At 43.8% G+C, this 16,045-nt stretch overlaps 1 long non-coding RNA gene across 1 annotated transcript in view; it reads left to right on the top strand.

The window, feature by feature from the left end:
- Positions 1 to 13,675, top strand: part of LOC138760213 (uncharacterized) — a 40,117-nt gene extending 26,442 nt beyond the window's left edge. Inside the window, exon 2 of the long non-coding RNA XR_011355512.1 lies at positions 13,404 to 13,675. This is a non-coding gene — a long non-coding RNA (uncharacterized lncRNA). The remainder of the gene's footprint in view (positions 1 to 13,403) is intronic.
- The last annotated feature ends 2,370 nt before the right edge of the window (positions 13,676 to 16,045 follow it).

Raw genomic sequence — 16,045 nt, forward strand, 5'->3', positions numbered from 1 at the left:
TCAATGGTTGGGAAGGGTTTTGCCTGTGATGTTCTGGAATGTGTCCATGACCTTTTGCAGGACTTCCCCTCTGAGGCATTGGTATCCCCATATCATACATCCCCATATCACACCATGATACACACTTTCCACCACACCTCTGTAGAAATTTGCCAGGGTTTCTGGGGTCGTACCAAACCTACAAAAGCTCCTGAGGAAGTAGAGGCACTGACGTGCTTCCTTCAGTATGCCATTCGAGCCTTAGGTCCTAAATGTTAACTGAGGATAGTCAGTGTGTGCATTCTTGGTGTTGCCTGAGTATTGTTTGAGTCCCAGCACTGGCAATGTTGACCTGGGTGAGGACTTTGACATGACTCTGGCATATACTACAGAGATAGCTTTAGTGGTATCTCCCCATTGCACAAGAGAAAGGTACCGTTGAGGCATCTTGAAGAAGATTCAGGGAGGTGTATCTCCGGGGACCAATGCAAATATGAAGGGCAGTCATTTACTTTGGCCCTGTAGCTTATTCATCATAAAAAGAATCAAGTAAGCTTTGAAATTGGCGGACGGAAGCCAGCCAAACAGATGGCAAAGAACCTTTCACAAATTATTGTGGGTAAGTAGGGTGACAGGGCCACCCCATAGGGGTAGGGTGAGGGGAAGGTGTAATTGGAAGAAGGAAGTTCTGTGAGGTAGTTCTGTGAGGCGTTCAATAGGGCGCAGCATAGAGCCTTATACTTAAGATAAGGATGCACAGGGTGGTGTATTTAGCATGGATGGATCATTGGTTAACCAATAGAAAGCTTGAAGGGTTTTTTTTTCTGGTTGGCAATCAGTGGTGAGTGGGGTACTGCAGGGGTCATTGCTGGGCCCACATCTGTTCAAAATATGCATTAACGATCTGGAAGAGGGGGCAGTGGGTGGGGAATCTAATTTTGCTGATGACGCTAAATTGAGTGGAAAAGCAAATTGTGCGGAGAAGACAGATTCTGCAGAGAGATATGGATAGGTTAAGTGAGTGGGCAAGGGTCTGGCAGATGGAGCACAATGTTCGCAAGTGTGAGGTTGTCCATTTTGGAAGGAAGAATGGACGGTCAGAACATTACTCAAAGGGCAAGAGATTGCAGCATGCAGCCGGGCAGAAGGTCCTGGGAGTGTTTGTGCATGAATCACAAAAGGTTGGTTTGCAGGTGCAGCAGGGGATCAAGAAGGCAAATGGGACGTTGGCCTTTGTTGCCGGAGGGGTCGAATTGAAGAGCAGGAAGGTTCTGCAGCAACTGTCTGAGGTCCTGGTGAGGCCGCATCTGGAGAACTGCGTGCAGTTCTGGCCTCCTGACTTGAGGAAGGATGGACTGGCTTCGGAGGCCGTGCAGAGGAGGTTCACCACGTTGATTCCAGAGATGAGGGTGTTAGGTTATGAGGAGAGATTGGGTCATCTGGGACTGTACTCACTGGAATTTAGAAGAGGGGATCTTACAGAAACATATAAAATTATGAAAGGCATAGAGCTAGGTAAATTGCTTCCATTGCTGGGGGAGATAGAACTAGAGGACATAGCCTCAAGTTTCAGGGCAGTAGATTTAGGACGGAGATGAGGAGGAACTGCCTTTCCCAGAGGGGGGTGAATCTGTGGAATTCACTACCCATTGAAGCAGTGGAGGAGACTTCTGTAAATATATTTAAGACAAGATTTTACATAGTCGGGGAATTAAGGGATATGGGGAAAAGGCAGATGGGTGGAGATGAGCCGATCATCAGATCACATTGGATGGCGGAGCAGGCTCGACAGGCGTCTGGCTGACTCCTGCTCCTATTTCTGATGTTCTAATGTTATGAAAGTGCAGGGGGAGATACAGCCAGTGACGGTAAAGCAAACTAAACTAACGCAACAGATTATGCATCTATAATAGGTCGCATTCAACACCTCAAGTGCCTTTGAACAGGAAGGGGTTAACTGCGGATTGGGACAGTCACTTCATTAATGTAGAACTATCCTCAACGTGATAAATGGACATTTTACATCCAATTGTCCTGGCCACGTGCCCTTTCAAACTGTGAAAGGGGCACCCAAAAGAGGTTGATATTTATTCAGAAAGAAGTGAGGCACAGCTTAAGTTGGAGCTTGCGAGGTTTTTCTTGGGCAGTATAGTTGGCCGCTGGGTGAGGCTGTGATGTTTAGCTTTAGGAGCAAGAGCTGACATGGTGGAAAAGCGCGGAAAGTCTTGCCCATCCTGGAGGGGACCCTGGGAATGCTCCTTGGAGGATGAGTTCAAAGAAGAATTTGTGCTTCGGCCGTGCCCCAAAGTCCCAAGAATGTGCACACCGTTCAATGACTTCTTTTGATGTGTGCAAGCTGTTAATCTTAATTTAGAGATACAGCCCATGAGCTGGCCAATTACCCCCATGGGGCCAACTAACGCACTTAACCCCGCATATCTTTGGAACGTGGGAGGTAACCCATACAGACACAGGTAGAATGTGCAACCTCCTTACAGACAGCACCGGATTAGAACCAGGTCACTGGCGCTGTAATAGTGTTGCACTAACCATGCTGATCTTTACACAGCTACATTGCCCCATTGACTTGGATCCAGTCCCTATCCCTCTATACGCCTCACATCCATGTACCTGTCCAAATTCTTCTTCAATGTTCAAATTAAGCCCACATTCACCACTTCAGATGGAAACTCATTTACACTCCCACCACTCTCTGAATGAAGAAGTTCCTCCTAAACCTTTCCCTTTCACTCTTAACATGTCTCTGATTTGTATCTCACCTCCCCTCAGTGGGAAAAGCCTATCTACACTCCCTCATAATTTTAAATACCTCTATCAAATCTCTCCTCATTCTTCTACACTTCAAGGAATAAAGTCCTAACCTGTTTAACCTTTCCTGTAACTCAGTTCCTAAAGTCCGGATGATATCCCAGAAAATCTTCTCTGCACTCTTTAAATCTTATTGATATCTTTCCTGTAGTTAGATGACCAAAACTATGCATAATACTCCAAAGTTAGCCTCTGCAATGTCTTGTACAATTTTACCGTAACTTCCCAACTCCTGTACTCAATGCTTTATGAAAGACAATGTGGTAAATTGGATCAGCAAGTTTGCAGATGACACTAAGATTGGAGGCGTTGTGAACAGCAAAGAAGGTTTTCAAAGTTTGCTGAGGGATTTGGACCAGCTGGAAAAATGGGCTGAAAATTGTAGATGGAATTTCATGCAGATAAATGTCAGATGCATTTTGGAAGGACAAACCAAGAAAGGACATATATGGTAAATAGTAGGGCACTGAGGAGTGCGATAGAACAGAGGGATCTAGGAAGACAGACACAATTCTGTGAAAGCTGTGTCACAGGTAGATAGTGTTATTAAGAGAACTTTTGGCATAATGGCCTTCATAAATCAAGGTAATGAGTACAGGTTTTGGGAAGTTATGGTAAAGTTGTACAAGACATTGCCGAGGCCAAATTTGGAGGATTGTGTGCAGTTCTGGTTGCCCAACTGCAGGAAAGATATCAATAAGATCAAAAGAGTACAGAGAAGATTTACTAAGGTGTTATTCAAATTTCAGGAACTGAGTTACAGGGAAAGGTTAAACAAGTTAGGACTTTATTCCCTGGAGTGTAGAAGAATGAGGGGAGATTTGATAGAGGTATTTAAAACTATGAGGGGGTAGACAGAGTAAATGTAGGTAGGCTTTTTCCACTGAGGGTGGGTGAGATACAAACAAGACATTGGTTAAGGGTGAAAGGGGAAAAGTTTAGGTGGAACGTGAGGGGGAACTTCTTCACACGCAGAGTGGTGGGGGTATGGAACGAGCTGCCAGCTAAAGGGGTGAATGTGGGCTCAATTTGAACAGGTACATGATGGGAGGGGTATGGAGGGCGAAGGACTGGATGAAGATCAAAGGGATGAGGCAAAATGTTTTGCCACAGACTAGAAGGGCCGAATGGGCCTGTTTCTGTGCTGTAGTGTTCTTTTCTTTTCTTTTTCAATCTTTTTCTATTGGTTTTTATAATAAATACAGTAAAACGAATAAACAGGAATGAAACTGAAAATTCAATATCACATATATATCAAGTTAAAACTTCAAACAGTATAAACTTGGTCCCACTCCACTGCACTTCAAGAAGACAGAAAAGAGATTAAAAAATGTATATATATAAAAACTCACCTAACCTACTCTATTAAAAATAACCAACCAAATAAAACACATCTGAGCAGATTATCTTGAGGGTTACGCATATTTTATAGTTTTTGATTCATAGCATGAATCAAAAGACAAAGGTAAGACTATATCTCGTCTGGAAGAGAAAGCACATCTAATCACATTAAAAACATTCACATCAAATGCAAATAAGACCATGAAACCATAGAACATTACAGCACAGAAAAAAAAAGGCCATTTGACCCTTCTGGCCTGTGCTGACCAATAAAATTAGCTAGCCTCACTGACCTGTTCTCATTCCATAACCCTCCAGATGCCTCCTATCCATGTATTTATCCAATTTATTTTTAAAACTCAAGACTGAATCTGCATTCATTCCATCAGATGGCAGCTTATTCCATACTCCCGCCGCTCTCTGAGTGGAAAAACTTTCCCCTAATGTTCCCCTTCTACCTCTCCCCTTTCAGCCTAAAGCTATGACCTCTCGTATTTATCTCCTCCAATCTAAGTGGAAACATCCTACTCACATCTACTCTGTCTATGCCCTTCATAGTCTGATTGATACGCTCTATCAATTACATCAAAGACTGAGAAAGGGAAACATAACATAACATAACAATTACAGCACGGAAACAGGCCATTAGGCCCTTCTAGTCCGCACCGAACCAAACACACCTTTCTAGTCCCACCTCCCTGCACAATGCCCATAACCCTCCATCTTCTTCTCATCCATATACCTGTCCAACCTTTTCTTAAATAATACAATTGACTCCGCCGCCACTATTTCTCCCGGAAGATCATTCCACACAGCTACCACTCTCTGAGTAAAGAAGTTCCCCCTCATGTTACCTCTAAACCTCTGCCCCTTAATTCTTAACTCATGTCCTCTTGTTTTAAACTTTCCTCCTCTTAACGGAAATAGTCTATCCACATCCATTTTGTCTATCCCTTTCATAATCTTAAATACTTCTATCAAATCCCCTCTCAACCTTCTACGCTCCAAAGAATAAAGTCTCAATCTGTCCAATCTCTCCCCATACTCCAGATGCTTAAACCCAGGCAACATTCTGGTAAACCTTCTCTGCACTCTCTCCACTCTGTTTATATCCTTCCTATAATTAGGCGACCAGAACTGCACACAGAACTCCAAATTAGGCCGCACCAACGTCTTATACAATCTCAACATCACCTCCCAACTCCTATATTCCATGCAATGATTGATAAAGGCCAGCATACTAAAAGCCTTCTTCACCACCCTATTCACGTGAGTTTCTACCTTCAGGGAACGATGTACCGTCACTCCTAAATCTTTCTGCTCTTCTGTATTCCTCAATGCTCTCCCATTTACCACGTATGTCCTGTTCTGATTCTTCTTACCAAAATGAAGCACCTCACACTTATCAGCATTAAATTCCATCTGCCATTTTTCAGCCCACTTTTCTAAGCAGCCCAAATCCCTCTGCAATCCTTGAAAACCTTCTTCATTATCCACTATTCCACCTATCTTAGTATCGTCTGCATATTTACTAATCCAATTCACCACCCCATCATCTAGATCATTAATGTATATAACGAACAACAATGGGCCCAATACAGGTCCTTGAGGCACACCACTGGTCACCGGCCTCCAACCTGACAGACAATTATCCACTACCACTCTCTGGCCTCTCCCTTTCAGCCAATGTTCAATCCATTTGACTATCTCAAAATTTATACCTAAAGACTGCACCTTCCTAACTAACCTTCCATGTGGTACCTTATCGAAGGCCTTACTGAAGTCCATATAGACAACATCCACTGCGCTACCCTCATCCACATTCCTAGTCACCTCTTCAAAAAATTCAATCAGATTGGTCAAACATGACCTTCCTCCCACAAATCCATGTTGAGTGCTCCTGATCAGACCCTGTCTATCCAGATGTTTATAAGTACTATCTCTAAGAATTTTCTCCATTAATTTACCTACCACAGACGTCAAACTTACAGGCCGATAGTTGCCAGGCTTCCTCCTTGAACCCTTTTTAAATAACGGAACCACATGCGCAATGCGCCAATCCTCCGGCACTATCCCCATATCTAAACAATAGGCTTTAATACACTTTAGATTGTAGCTGGCCCAACTCCTTTGCTCAAATGGAGGACAGGGGAGGTCGACCTTGATGGCCAGGTCACAAGGGATTGTCATCAGTGGGCGGGCCAGCCACTCGTACACAGCATAGTATATACATATCACCGCACTGCTAAACCTCTATCAAGTCTCCCCTCATTTTTCTTCATTCCAAGGAGAACAGTCCTAACCTGTTTAATCTTTCCTGGTAACTCAACTCCTGAAGACCCAGCAATAGCTTAGTAAATTTTCTCTGCACTCTTTCAATCTTATTGACATCTTTCCTGCTGCTGGGCAACCAGAACTATACACAATATTCTAAGTGTGGTCTCACCAATGACTTGAATAACTTCAACATAACATCCCAACTTCTATACTCAATGCTTTGATTTATAAAGGTTATAACCCTGTCCACATGCGATGCCACCTTCAGGGAACAATGTATCTGCATTCCCAGATTTCTTTGCTCCTCCCCACTCCTCAATGGCCTATCATTTACCGTGTACATCCTACCCTGATTCACTCTTCCAAAGTGCAACACCTTACACTATCTGTGTTAAATTCCATCAGCCATTTACTGGCCCAATTTCCCAGCTGGTCTAGATCCGTCTGCAAGCTTTGGAAATCTTCCTCACAGTCCACGAAGCTGCCAATCTTTGTGTCATCAGCAAGTTTGCTGATCCAATTCACCACGTCATCATCTAGATCATTTATATAGATAACAAACAATAATGGCCCCAACACAGATTCCTGAGGTACACCACTCGACACAGACCTCCAGTCTGAGAAGCAACCATCCACCACCACTCTGTTTTCTTCCACCAAGCCAATTTCAAATCCAGTCCATCAACTTCTCTATGTCCTAACCTTCTGAACCAACCTCTCATGTGGAACCTTGTTGAAGGCCTTACTAAAGTCCATCTAAAGAACATCCACCACCTTTCCCTCATCAACCTTCTTGGTAACTTCCTCAAAAATCTCTGAAAGTATTGTTAAACATGACTTACCACACAAAAATGATGGTCCAAATATCTATACATCCTATCTCTCAGAAATCCTTCCAAATAATTTGCATACTACTGACATCAGGCTCACTGGCCTATAATTGCCTGGTTTACCCTTGGAGCCTTTCTTAAACAGCAGGACAACATGTGCCACTCTCCAACCCTCTGGCACCTCCCCTGTGACCAAGGACATTTTGAATATATCCGTTGGGGCCCCTGAAACTTCAGCACTTGACTACCTCAAGGTGCAGGGGAATATCATATCCAGTCCAGGGAATTTTTCTACCTTTATTTGTTGCAAGGCATCAAGAACCTCCTTCTCCTTTAACTCCATCTGCTCCATGACACTTCTAGTTGTTTCCCTTCCATCCTTATTCATGATGCCAGTTTCCTGCATAAATACTGATGCAAAAAAATTATTTTAAATCTCCCCCATCTTGCGAGGCTCCACACAGAGTTGACCACTCTGATTTTCTAGGGGTCCAATTTTGTCCCTTAATATCCCTTTACTTTTAATATACCTGTAGAAACCCTTGGGATTTTCCTTCACATTATCTGCCAAAGCACCTTCATGAGTTATTTTTGCCTTCCTAATTTCTGTCTTAAACATTCGCTTACATTTTCTATTCTCTGCAAGTAGGTCATTTCCTCCTTGTTGTCTATACCACATATATACCCCCTCCTCTTCTTAACCAGCTCTCCAATATCCCTTGAAAACCAAGGTTCCCCATGTCTGATAACTTTGCCCTTATTCCTGGTAGGAACATGCAATCTCTGCTCTCTCAAAATTTCACCCTTGCAGGCCTTCCCCCTGCTGGATGCACATCCTTCCCAGAAAATAACTTTCCAAGATCCTTCCTCATTTCCTCAAAATTGGCCTTTCTCCAATTCAGAACCTCAACTCGAGGACCAGACCAATCCTTCTCCATAATTAACTTGAAACTAATGATATTATGGTCACTGGACCCAAAATGCTCACCTTCACAGACCTCTGCCACCTGACCTTCCTGGTTCCCTAAAAGAAGATCAAGTATTGTATCTCCTCTTGTTGGTCCCTCTACATATTGATGTAGAAAACTTTCCTGTACACATTTGACAAATTCTAACTCCTGGAGTCCTTTTACCATATAAGAGTACCAGTCTATGCGCTGAAAGTTAAAATCTCCCATTATCACAACTTTCTGATTCTCAGAGCAGGTCTGCTATCTCCCTAGAGATTTGCTGCTCCAATTCTCTCAGACTATTAGGTGGTCTATAATACAGCCCTGTTAGTGAGCTCATGCCCTTCCCATTCCTCATCTCCACCCATATGGCCTCTGTAGACGAGCCCTCTGGGCTGTCCAGTCTATGCACAGCTGTGATATTTTCCCTGACTAGCAATGCCACACTTCCCCCTTTCATCCCTCCCCCTCTATCCCATCTGAAACAACGGAACCCTGGAACATTGAGCTGCCCCTCCTGCAACCAAGTCTTGGATTGAAGTAGATGCATGAGAGGCCATTCGTTCCTGAACAACCCTGTCGTTACATGCAGTCCTGGCATGACTCTCATCGGCCTCCACCTCACTATCTGCTCTAGCACTCTGGTTCCCCTCTCCCTGCAAATCTAGTTTAAACCCTCTGAAGCAACACTAGCAAAACTACCCACAAAGATGTTAGTTTCCCCCCTCCAGTTCAGGTGGAGACAGTCCTGATGGAACAGGTCCCACCTTCCCTGCTGCAGAGCCCAATTCTCCTGAAACCTGAAGCCCTCCCTCCTGCTCCATCTCTTTAACCACATGTTTAGCTCCATTATCTTCCAGTTTCTAGCCTCACCAACATATGGCACGTGGAGCAATCCTGAGATCACCACCCTGGATGACCTCTCCTTCGGCTTCACTCCTAACTCCCTGAACTCCCCTATCAGGACCTCCTCACCCTTCCTGCCCACATCCCTACATGGGCCTTGGCGTTTGGTTGCTCATCCTCCCACCTTAGAATTGGGGGCACGTGATCTGAGATAACATAGACCCTGGAACCAGGGAGGCATCAAATCATCTGGGATAATCAATCTCTCACACAGAATCTCCTATCTTCCCCCTTATATCGAATCCCTTATCATGACTGCACTCCTCTCTTCCTTCCCTTCTGAGCTGAGGGTCCAGTCTCAGTGCCAGAGACTCCACTACTAAATTTGCCCCTGGCAGGTCGTCTCCACCAACAGTATCAAAACAGTATACTTAATGTTAGTGGGAACAGCCACAGGGCTGCCCTGCTCTCTCTGCCCCTTCCCCTTGCCTCTCCTGACAGTCACCCAGCCGTCTTCCTCCCTCCATTAAGGGGTGTCTGCCTCTCTGAAGTTCATATCTATCACAGCCTCTGCTTTTCGGATGATCCTGAGTTCATCCACTTCCATTTCCCTAACTCGGTCTCCCAGGAGCTGCAGCTGGATGCACCTCTTGCAGGTGTAGTCATCAGGGACACTTGAGCTGCCCCTGACTTCACACATCCTGCAATCGGAACATTGGGCTGCCCTAAATTCTGACTCCATAACTTGATTCTTGCAATAATAGCAATTAATTAAAGAAACATTCCACCCTTACCTTAAGAGGGAGAAAGCTCTTCCTCAGCTGCTGCTCAACGAAGCCACTGAGTGACAAAGCAACAATGTCTATGCCTTGCTCTGTCACTGAGCCACTCTGTCACAGGTACTCCAATAGCTGTTCCTCCTTTTATTGTTCTCTGCCTGTTAACTCAATTGCTTTTTAGCCTAATCAATTGCTAGCCCTAATCAAGACATAAAAGGACACCATGTATCTTCATATTTCCCTGATGAATCAAATACATGGTATTTAATTTTTTTTCTAAGCTTAGGCAGGGCATAATTTGAGAGAACTATTGAATCAGTGTTGGAGGTCTAGCATCTTCCCATTTGAATCAAATGGCTCTTCTAGCCAACGATGTAGAGCAGGCCATAACCCGTTACAGAAAAACTCCCTTTGTCTGGTTCAATAACCCCAAAAAGAGCAGTTATTGGATTGGATTGTAGCTCCACCTGAAATATAGATATTAAAAATTTATTTCCAAAGATTTCTAAAGATGGACAAGACCAGAAAATATGTGTCAATTGTAATGATAAATATTGGGAGGAATTTAGTAAGATTAGTGGATTACATACATACACACATTTTAAAACAGATCTTATTTGAAAGACTGAAGAATTCATATTCAGTAACATTGCAGGATCTTTGTAGACTTCTATGCACATTTCACAAGTGCTAATTGAAATGACAGTCATGAAATGAATAGACCATTGTTTGGAGGTGACAAACTGGTTGTTTAAAAGTACCTACAGTGTGCTCACAGGAAGGTCACTTCTGGGTTTTGTTTATCTAAGACAACAGATGGGAGCAGAAAGATAACTCCTGTTATTTGCTGCAGAAGGTGGGAGTTTTTGCAAGTGAGAGAGTCACATGGGCTTTCTGGCAGTCTCAGTTGGGGAGAGAGAGAGAGAGATAAGACAAGTTCAACAAGCTCTCCCAACTCGGGTGTGTGACACTGAAAGCAGCTGGTCGGTGCAAGCCAGAAGCTGGTTGGAAACAGAAAGTTCCAGAGCAGTGGATGGCTGGAAGTGCTATCTGTCTGATGTTTCCCTTGGAATAAGTGGAACAGAAAGGAACTCTGTGAGAGCCTGAAAGAAAGAGGTTACCATCTGGAGAACCTTGATGGGGGAAGTTTCATCAGCGAGACATTGAGGTGACTAATGGTGGTACCTCAGTTGTGGAAATCCTGGAACAACAAATCTCTCTCTCCAAACCCTACAAGAACCTTCCTGAATGATAAACATTTACCTTTCAAACACCAAAGCCTGGTGAACTTTATACATGTTAAATTCTGTGCACAGTATAAGAATTGTCTGCATCCAGAGTACTTGGAAGAAGGAGAAGTGAGGTTGAATTATGAACCAAAGAACTTTTCTTAAATTTACACACACATCATACACGTGTGCTTAGAATTAGAAGGGGATTAATTTGGGTTAGTTAAGTATAGAGATAAGTTAAAGTTTGATTCTGTTTTCATGTTTAAAGCAAATTAAAAACAACTTTTATTTAAGTAAATATTTGTCTTGGTGAATGTCGATTGCTGCTGGGTTTTGGGGTCCTTTGGGCTCGTAACACAATGCAGAAATATCAGATATAATTCTGTCACAAGTAGGGTTAGTGTTAGAAATGATGCAAGTTATCTTAACTTTGGACATATGAACATGATGCACCATTTTGAATTGAATTAATGAATGTCGGGCACATATTGACAATGCATTCACCAGTTTAAGAATCTTGTACCATAGATCCACTGATAAGGGTCTTGCTACTTCCAAAGCCTTTATAATCTGATTGTGTAGCACTGGACGTAATTTCAATAATCTATCATATATAATTCTACCTAATCCTTTCTGAGAAGGATTCAGTTGAAAACTATTATCAACTAAATATGGTGGATATACAAATGGAAAGTCCAGTAATATAGCATTTATGAAATTTCAAATCTGTAAGTATCTAAAAACAAAACAGGATTTCAGAAGCTTCTCAATAGACACATTCAATAGTCAAGTTGTCAAGTTTATTGACATCTGATTGTACAAGTGCAACCCGACAAAACAGTGTTCTCCGGTCCTTGATAGAAAACATGCGGACACACAACCAGATAGAACACACATACAGACAAACAATACAATTGAAAGATATTATTCACCACAAATGGAAAGGTCCGGTGACATGGTATTTAAGAAATTTCTAATCTGTAAATATCTAAAAAAATTAAAATTTGCTAAGTCATATTTACTTTGCAGCTGGTCAAAAGACATTAAACAACCTTCCTTAAATAAATTTCCAAAAGAAATAATCCCTTTGATCTTCCATATAGGATTGACCAATTATTGATGGTCGAAAAAAAATAATTATGAGAGATCGCCCAAGATAAAACAGTTTTTTTTTAAAATTCCCTAAATTGGAACCAGATTCGCAATATATGTTTGAGTATTGGATTAGATATATCCTTATTGATCTTGGAAAAACTAAATGTTCTCTGATTTTATGTGCCAAAAGCTCTCTTTACTACCTGTGATTGCCAAAAAGAAAAGAAAGATCAGCTTGAAGGGATGGGACAATTCTTTTTTTTTAATTTTTGACATACAGCACAGTAAAAACATCTCCCAGTGAGAGACGCTTTTACTTCTGGAAAAAGATTCTGACTCTCCACCCTATCAATGATTCTCGTGATTTTAATTTTTTTTAAATTAAGACATACAACACGGTAACAGGCCATTTTGGGCCCACAAGCCTGTGCCACCCAATTACACCCAATTTACTTACCACCCCCAATATGTTTCGAATGGTGGGTGGAAACCGGAGAAAAACCACTCAGACACGGGGAGAACGTACAAACTCCTTACAGACAGCGCGGGGTTTGAACCCCAATCGCTGGCGCTGCAAAGGCATTGTGCTAACTGCCATGCCAACCGCGACCCCCTCAAATAGACAGAGAAGATGAAAAGGATTAACAAAGTCGGGAGAGATTGAGAAGTTTATCTTAACACCGCTTAGTTCTGCATGGCGTCCTTTTACCATATTTACCTTCGGAGGCCCTAATTCCGCAGAGAGACGTCTTAATCTGGCCGTTTGTCTAGTGTCAACAGTTTTGCCTTGATGGCTGGATGCCCAGGTTGGAGAAAGCACAGCGGGGAAGGTGAAGCCAACTGCCCTTGAACATGCTCCCTAACAGTGGGCTGTCAGACAGCCCTGGCAGAGGCTGATGAGAAAGTCTCATTGGAAGCTTGCACACAGCAGGGGAGGCAGTGGGTCCTGCAAGGAGCAGACATTACTTAAACACTGGGAAAATGAATCAAAAAGGAAAAACTTGAGTATTAAAGAAGAAAAATATTTTTGCATGGTCAGAACAGCAGGAATATTGATTGTAAATGACCATTGATATCATTTCCTTCTCATTCCTTCGCACATATTGGCTGGTTTGTTACATAAGGTTCAGCTTAACACAGAACATTGAGATCAGCAGGTTGTAAATTTCCCAAGCCTTCAAGAAGGCGCTGTCTTGTCCGCTTCAATGGGCAATGATCCCAAACCCACTTTACGTTTCTTTACAGATCCGATGGGGCCAGCGCGGCTAACGTAACGGTTGGAGCCACACGATGGCGGTGCCAGCAACCAGGGTTTGATTCCAGCGCTATATGACAGGAGCTCGTACGTTCTCCCCATGACCTGTGTGGGTTTCCTCCGGGTGCTCCAGTTTCCACCCACCCTTCAAAAGCGCACGGGGGTTGTGGTTTAATTGGTGTATTTGGGCGGCACGGGCTCGTGGGCCGGAAGGGCCTGTGACCATACTGTATGCCTAAATTAAATGTTTAAATATTAAAAATGTACTGAGTCTCAAACTGGGGGGGGGGGGGGGCGGGGGGGGGGGAGTGCGTTTAAGGAAGAAATAAGGAGGAAATGCTTCTGCCAGAGGAGTGAATCTGTGGACTCTGCACCAGGAAACAGGAGAGGCAGCTTCATTGAAATATATTTAGGATAATGATAGAGAGGTTTTTTTTGGATGGTAGGAAGTTATGGGGAACAAGAGGGTAAGTGAGGTTGTGTCCACTGCCAGATTAGCTTTGATCATCTTGAGTGGAAGAGCAGGCTCATCCGTGCTTGTGCTAATTTTTGTCACCAATTCTCTCCCTCCTTACGCCCTATCTCAGATGTTCCCTTCTGCCCTTTCTGGCCGACTCTCACCTTACTGAGGCAATGGTGGTTTAAGACAGTTATCCAGGGACACTGCTGAGAATTAGTCAGAAGGCAGATACAACTATGGCAGAGGCTAAGACCATGGCATTTAACCACAGGATTCCCACTGCTTCCCGGAATCGGTACTGGGGTCGAAGAAGTGTGATGAGGTGGCCTCCAGGGGTCCTTTCATTCTCAGTGTAATTGAGGAGATTAAGTTCTCCCAGTGTCTTTTGTGATTGAGAGAGAGGCCCTTTTTCAAAAATCTGCAGATTTCATTCAAACTCATGGCTTTATAAGGGTGGTACAGTTGGCGTAACGGTTGGCGCAACGCCTTTACAGCGCCAGCAATCAGGTCCAGGGCTCAATTCCCCCGCAGTCCATTTTTTAAAAATTTTTTATTTTTCACACCATAAACCACATTAACCATGATACATACTTTTTCCTTTTCAAATATATACAGTGCCATTTTCTCCCCCCCTCCTCCCATCCCACCCTCCCTACCTCCCCCCTCCCGTTCCCCCGCAGTCCTTAAGGAGTTGTGCATCCTCCCCATATCTGTGTGTGTTTTCCTGGGGGGGCTTCAGTTTCCTCCCAATGTTCGAAACGTACCGGGGGTGTAGTTCAATTGGGTGTAAGTGGGCAGAAATGGCCTGTAACCATGCTGTCTAAATTTAAAAAAAAATAATGATATGAAACTTAATTGTCATGTTCTTAAGAATAATACAGAGTTGCACCAAAATTCTTAGGTCATCAGAATTATCAGAGAAGATGACCCATGGGATGGCATCCACAGTGGCGGACCGGTGAGGGGCTCTGAGGCTGAAGAACACACAGGGCACAGGCGGGATGTAGCTGACTCAAGGTGGGGAGCCCACCTCGGCTGCAGGCTGCTGCCAACTGTGGTCAAAGGAGTCACACCAGGTCGTAGACTGCTGGAGACTGGCTGAGGGGTACCAAGTATCAGAACTAAGATGCAGGAAGGGGCTGGAGGCTTCCTGAATGTGTCAGAGGTGTGGATGTGTCCCTTGGGTGGCTGATGGTTTGGACTGAAGGTTGTGTGGTTATGGGAGCACTGAGGTGAAGCCATGGACACTTGGAGACTTGGGGAGGGGGGCGGGACTTTCTTTTGCTTCTCTTTCCCCGATTGTAAGGAGCGCTGGACAATTCCTGCTGATGGCGAATCATTGTCTGCCTTTCGGTGGACTAAAGGAAATTTGGTTTAATATCAAATTTTCTGTTTTATTACATTATCTTGAAAAATAATCCTGGAAGTACTATCATGAAGCTGTAACTCCAAAATGTTTCTAGTCCTGGGATCATAGAGCACTTCCCTTTAAATTATGGCTATCCAGGATCAGCGCCTGACCAAATGTTAGGGGAGCACAGTAGCATGTTGAGGGGAGGGTACGGTGCAATGCCCATAAACTTGCTCAGTGGGGGAGGTGAGGAGGGTCCTGTTAATATCATCTGCCCCTCTCTGATGTAGGTGACGAGAGCGTAGCTTTTATGGCATCAAGCGCCACTAGAGACTCTGAAGGGGGTGGGGGGGGCGGGTCTGATGGCGATCGATGACCCTAACCCTAACCCTAACCCCCTAAAGGGGGTGGAGGGGTGCAATGCCTGCGGATGCCGACCCCATGACTATATTGGAAAAATTGATCAAATACTCTGGATTATTATCTTTTTGGATTGGATAATCTGTGGGGCAAGTTGATGCTGAGGGATTGAGTCGAGAAGAGACTACCCCTCCTTCCCGGGGGAAGGTTAAAGGAGAAGTTTGGAGCTGTATTTTGCACAAAGAGGGGAGGGTGCCTTAACGGGCTGCCAGAAATAGTAGTGGAAGCAGACCTGAATGCTTGAAAGCAGGAAATGGAGGAATATGGATCATGTGCAAGCTTCAGAGTTTTAGTTCAGGTTGGGCCTAATGGTTTTTGGGAGGGGAAGGTCATGCCTCATGAATCTAATTGAGTGGTTTTGAGGAGGTAACAAAATAAAATGATGAAGATAGGACAGTAGA

Source organism: Narcine bancroftii, chromosome 4 (genome assembly GCF_036971445.1).
Source record: "Narcine bancroftii isolate sNarBan1 chromosome 4, sNarBan1.hap1, whole genome shotgun sequence".
Taxonomy (NCBI): Eukaryota; Metazoa; Chordata; class Chondrichthyes; order Torpediniformes; family Narcinidae; genus Narcine; species Narcine bancroftii.